The sequence below is a fragment of the Mustela nivalis genome (assembly GCF_964662115.1).
Source record: "Mustela nivalis genome assembly, chromosome: 5".
Lineage (NCBI taxonomy): Eukaryota > Metazoa > Chordata > Mammalia > Carnivora > Mustelidae > Mustela > Mustela nivalis.
In genome coordinates this window covers 11124472-11130763 of record NC_139024.1, presented here as the reverse complement: position 1 = coordinate 11130763, position 6292 = coordinate 11124472, and positions in this window count along the sequence as shown.

Here is a 6292-nt window from a genome sequence, read left to right as displayed (position 1 = left end):
ATATCCATTCATGAGTAGCCTCCGGGGAGCTAGAGGAAACAAAGTTAAGGCATGCCCTCACAGTAAAAAAAAGTTTTGAGACATGCTATGTATTTAAATGCAAACAGAACATGAATGACTCCTTGAGAGCATTTCTAGATTTCTGTGGTATACATGAGGCTTTCATTATATAAACTGAAGATAAATTACCTCATACAATTTATAATTGAGACTTCAGCATGTTCAAAGAGTAAATAACAAAATGTATTGCGCTCCCTGATGCTATTTATCTGAGTTAGATATAAGCTTAGCTTTACTATTACAGACAACTGTACCCACAATGATATCAAACAGTATATAGATGAGCAAACCTGGGGTAGCAGTGTGAGTATAGAAAATCTTGATCAAAATCTTTTACATCCAAGGTATAAGCAATGAACAGGGGTGTGTTGGGAAGGAGGTGTGTATCTGCAAGTATTTGATTATTCAGAACCATTCTTTGCTCTTATTGGTGAGGATCTTGGTGATAATTTGATTGCAGCCTGAGATTTGAAAGAACTGAGCAAATGAATTTCATTCCTTTGGATGCTGTCCTTGAGTTATTAAATTATTTTAAAATGTAATTGCATTCTGAAGAGTTACTTTTGTGCTATGATCCTATCAGAGTGAAAAAGCATGTGGATGACGTTGATCATGGTTAAGAACACGATGAGGAATAAACCAGTTTCTTGGTTTAAAGAAAATGTGTTTAAAGCAATGTGTTTTCTGGGGGAGTCCTAAACCATGGCTTCAGGCCCAAGACAGAATGAAGAAAGGCTATCCCATTCATCCATTCCACAGATTTTTAGTGTTTTTCTGTGTTTCACATAGTTTCTAATGAAATTTTTGGCAGCTGCTCTATACAATTTATGATACCTTGTATATCTCAGATATTTATATCTATACCCAGGGTGCCTTGCTGCCCTCATTCTCAGACTACTCTCTATTCTCCACCACTTCATGTTACCTGAACTAAGTGGACAGTAAGTCCTCATTGGATAAGAATCATGTGTTATAAATCTTCTGAGTCTGTGCACATAAATAGATATTTCTTAATTTACAAGGAAGTGGCAATTACCTTTTCAAATTAATTATTTTCCTTTAAGTCCATTAGAGAACACATTACTCAAATGAGGAATCCAACTCAGATCGCTACCTGTGAACCAAAACAAAGGCTCAAACCTTTGAGCGAACAATCATTACCATCAAAGCCCAAAGCTAAAATTCTAATTAACCTATTTTTCGGCAACCATAGCCCCTGTGAGTGTTGTGCACTCTTGTCACAGTCCATAAAATATTTAGTAATTCCAAGATATCTAGGAAAGAGTAAGTAAAAATAAAATATGTTGCTTTGTGCATGTGATGTTATTCGTTTTATGAAAATTTAGCAGCTCTATACCTAATAAATCCCAGGGCCTCACGTGGCCTGGTCTCTGTGTGGAATCTTAACAAAGACACATAGCCCAGCAGCCAAAAAGTAAACTTCTAAAGAGACTTCTATTATTTACTTATGTTTCTAGAAAACAGGAGAAGGGAATCAGTCAAAAATATATAACATTACTCAATTTCCTTTCCTTCTTTCCTCAATTCTTTCCTATACAGCTTCTCACATTCTAAGATCCAGAACTGGCCCCACCCTGTTGGCCATCATGATATCGCCCTATTTTCTCATACCCTCTAAATCCTCATAAGCAAATCAGCCTCGCCTCTCTGACTTCTCTACCCCTTCCTCCACTCTCCGGACCACTATGATCCTGTCTTTCTCTTAATTCTCAGAGAAGACCTGAGAACCAGGCTCCCAAAGATTCTCCTCAAGTGGGAGGAAGGGGTAGGAGAGAAGAAAGATACGGAGGACTTAACCAACAAAAACAAATAAATAAAAAACAGAAACTATCGTCTCTACCACGTAGAGTTAGATTCTAAGAGAACCAAGCAGTTTTGCAGATGTTGGCTACCCGTGGCAGAAAATCAAGGTCCTAACAATACAGCAATTCATTTACCTGATAGTTCAGTGATATTGATATGAATACCTTCATTCTCCAACTCCAATCAATAGCGTGACATATCACTAAATAGCCTAAGTTCTGATGTCCCATGATCCTTCATCCCAGGGGTCAGCCAATAACAGCATCTCTCAGGTTTCCGACAAGCCCACATGCAAAGAACTTGTTTTACACTTTTAAATGGTTGAAAAAAATCAGAAGAATATTCTGTGACACATGGAAATTCTGTGTAATTCCAATTTCAGGGTCCATAAATGAAAGTTGGAATATGGCCACGCCCACTCATCTACATGTTGTCTTTGCCTGCTTCCACAATTCAGTGACAGAGCTGACTATTTGTCACAGAGATGGTCTGATGCATGAAGCCTACAATATTGACTATCTGGCTTTTTGTAGAAAAAGCTCACCAACCCCTGCTCATCTCATAGTGCTCATTCAGTTCTTGAAGTTACCCTAGTATCTGCCTAATATTTAGACAGTTAAAAGTCATTATATGCATCTTATATGAACTTTTTCATCTTATGAAAAATAGGGAACCACAGAATTATTTGCCGTGAAGAACTTCAAGCCTCAAGATGCCTAGACCTATAAAGAAAGTACATATTTATAGGAGAAAAATAGCTCTTGGTGCTTCTGGATACTATTTTCATTTTTATTAAAAACAGGTCCAAAGACTTTTTTTTTAACTGTTGTTATTATAACAAAAATAGTTGATGGCTAGGCCAGAATTCATCTGCACGAATGATTGCTTTTACTATTTTGGTGGGGTCCTAAATATCTTTCTTTCTGCTCATCATTGAAGAAGGTATCCAATTATTTTTCGTTAAATAGTAGAGCTGTTGTACCCTAGAGACAGCTGCACTGTGTGTAGAGGTGGCACTTGTGGGAGATAAAGGGACACATGTGAAGTCATCTGCCCTTCTTTCAGGAGAAAAGCACCATGTCGCATCTGAATACATTAGAAGAATAAGAGGTTCTGTTCATATGACAATATCAAAATGCTACCAGATGTGCATCTTAAATTATAAAATTGTTCCACTCTGGTGTTTTCTCCTTCCTCACTTCTGCTTACTTCTTTTCATTTGAGTTCTGAATATCTCCAGAACTGTCCTTGTTTCACTTAAGAGCCAAGCTCACTCCCCCTGCACACTCCCCAACTTTGTCTCCTTAAGTCACTTGAAAACATTCACTTACCCAGCCTTGGAGGTAAAAGTACTTGGAGAACTTCAAGGTTACCAAATGCAGAAGCTGTCTTTTATTTATTTCACAGGCAGTATACCAAAGAGCACAAAATGGAAATTTCAATCATATGGATTTGCTTGTGCTTAGAAGCAGCATTTTAAAAACGCAGTAGGACTTTTTAAGACATTTTTTAAAAACAATATCATTCAGTTAATAGCCTTGTTTATATTAGCATAACAGGGAGAAGAGCATAGTTAAAACTGATAAAAAAGATACACACAAAATATATTATTATTAAGGTGTTTAAAAGGCTAAGCCACGGGTGAGCATTAAATGGTTGGTGTAGAAGGGGAAACATTTGAAGTTAACAGAAGAAAAGTCTTGATGTCAAAGAGAAAGAAGCTCTAGCTTAAAGAATAGTCAAAGCTGCTACTTTTAAATAGCGTGAATTTTGAAGTCATCGGAAGAGATTTGGAAGAACCAAAATATTCAAGGGCTGATGGCGGAAGAAGGAATAATTGGTGAGATCTAAGCAATGAGTCAGAAAGTACTCAGGAGCACAGCCTCAAGAGGGCAATTGCCCTAAACTGAAGCTTCTCCTCTGTGTAGGTAGCTCAGTCATAAACACACACACACACACACACACACACGTGTGAATGCATGCAAACACACACATACACACATGCACTCCTGTTGCATCCTGATAGCAGTGTTTTAGGTCTTAACCTGATGGGCAAGAGGCAGCTTCTTCTAAATTCAGAAAATATGTTAAAAAAAAAAAGAAAAGAAAAGAAAACAGATTAACACTGGCTCTAGTACCTGCTATCTGAGGGACGCAGTAGGCTGTTGCTATAGGCTGAATTGTGTCCACCCCTGAAAGTATATATTGAGGCCCTACCTAACCATACCCCATATTCTAAATATGACTATATTTGGGGATGCCTTTGAAGAAGTGATTAAATTAAAATGAAGTCCTTAGTGTAGTCACTGACTGGTGTTCTCAGAAGAAGAGGAAATTCGCCCACATGAAGAGACACCACCCAAGTGGGCACATAGAGGAAGGGCCATGTGAGAACCCAGCAGAACGGCAGCCATCTGCAAGCCAAGGAGAGAGGCCTCAGGAGAACCCAACTCTGCCAATACCTTGAATTTGGAACTCTAGCTTCCAGAACTGTGACAGAATACATTTCTGTTGTTGAAGCCGCCTGTCTGTGTTTTGTTATGGCCGCTCAAACTGACTAATAGAGCAGGTAACCAGAGGATAAGCTCCACAGGGCAGACATTTTTGTCCCTGTTGTCAGCAACTATGTTTTCAGCACCTTGAATGGTCACTGACCAGGCACTTACTGAATGGGTGAATAAGTGAGTGAAGGAACCCAAGCTTCCTGAGTCTCTCTTTTTTTATCTGTGAAGACAGAGCCGCCATACTCTTTGCACACAACACTCTGGTCAGTACTGAAGAGAACACACAGATATGTGTTTCTTTTGTCCACAAAGGACCACCCCAAAAGTGTTCTTTATCATCCCTGTCACCATCACCACTGTAGTATATGGCTCCCAATTACTCCCAACCTCAGTTTCATTGTACAATAAATAGAAAAGAACTGTTTGTCTCAAAAGGGTGGTAGAAAAAATGAATTATCTGTTATTATGTGAGAAGAATGTAAGACTCGTTAGATGACAGACATTTTAGAATCATTATTATTATGACTTTGTGTATTCTGGGGCTGAAAAGACACAGGAGTTCAGGATCTGTAGTTGTCAACACACCTCAAAGCAGTGGCAAGAGCTTTGTGCAATTAGCATCTGAATGCACAATTACGGAACACAGGCAATTGGAAATCTCCATAAGATAGGGGTCATTTTCACCAATATTACAGTACTTATTGTACCCAAGTGTATCTTTGTATAACTCTTGTAATACTGCAAAATCGCCCTCTGTTTTATAGATAATTCTCTTCAGTAATATTACTGGAAAAGAAGTATCAAATTTGCAAGGTAGACATTTTTTCCTCAGCATTCAAAATATGGCCAAGAAATTGATGACAATTTAATTGCTTCAAAATCGTATTCTTAGATATACAATTCATAATTTTAAAGCAATTCATCCGTGTTCAATCCCTGAATTACTAGCCCAGAATTTCTTGGATTCTGTCATATTTTTGCCACTTGAAATTATTAAGGTTAATTTGATTTTAGGAAAGTGAGATTTGGAGACAGACATCTTGAGTTTCATTTCCCTTTCTACCACTTTTGATTTTGAGTGGTGCACAAATTGCTTTCAACCCCCGGGGCTTCAGTTTCCTTATCTGTAAAAGTCAAGGTGATGGTGTCAACCACACATACTTACAAACATAGGCACTTACAGTTAGACTACTAGGATGTAAACTCTGGCTCTACCCTCACTAGCTGAACATTGCTGGGCCTCGAGGTCCTCATTTGAGTTTGTCATTTGTATCTGTATCATTTAATACTAGGTAAAGGAGCAAGGGACGGCAGAATCCTCCATTTTTTGAGCCAAGTGACCTAGCATAGTTCTCTGTCTACCCATAGAAAGAGTAGACTTTTCTACCCCACAAGATGCCATCTCCTCCCAAAACTATGTGCCCACCACTAGGAAGTGCTACTTCATATGTGTTACGTAGGTAACTGCAGCTATGTACCTATCCAGTGTTAGTGTTGGGTAGAATACTAAACTTCTCTTGGCCAATCCCTCCCTTTCCATACTCACTGCCAATGCCCAGAATGGGTATTGAGTGCCCAGCCACTCATCCTTTCTTGCCAAAGCAGCTTCTGTAACTTCCCAACAGTTCTCCTACCTCCACTGTAGTCCTAACTCATTCTAATTCATTGCGCAAGTGTAAAGGTGATATGTCATGCCTGCTGGGGATCTTGCAGTGGCTTCACCTAGAACTAAGAATGGCTAATGAAGTCCTTTATCATTGCTGTCTGCCTAGCACCACCAGCCCTAGTCCTCTGCTCTAGCCAAGTAGACAATCTACCCCCTGCCTCCATGCTAGTGAACTAGTGAGTGTCTGAATGCCTTTCTACCCATTTCCTCTGCTGACCAGATGCTGCTTACTCTTCAA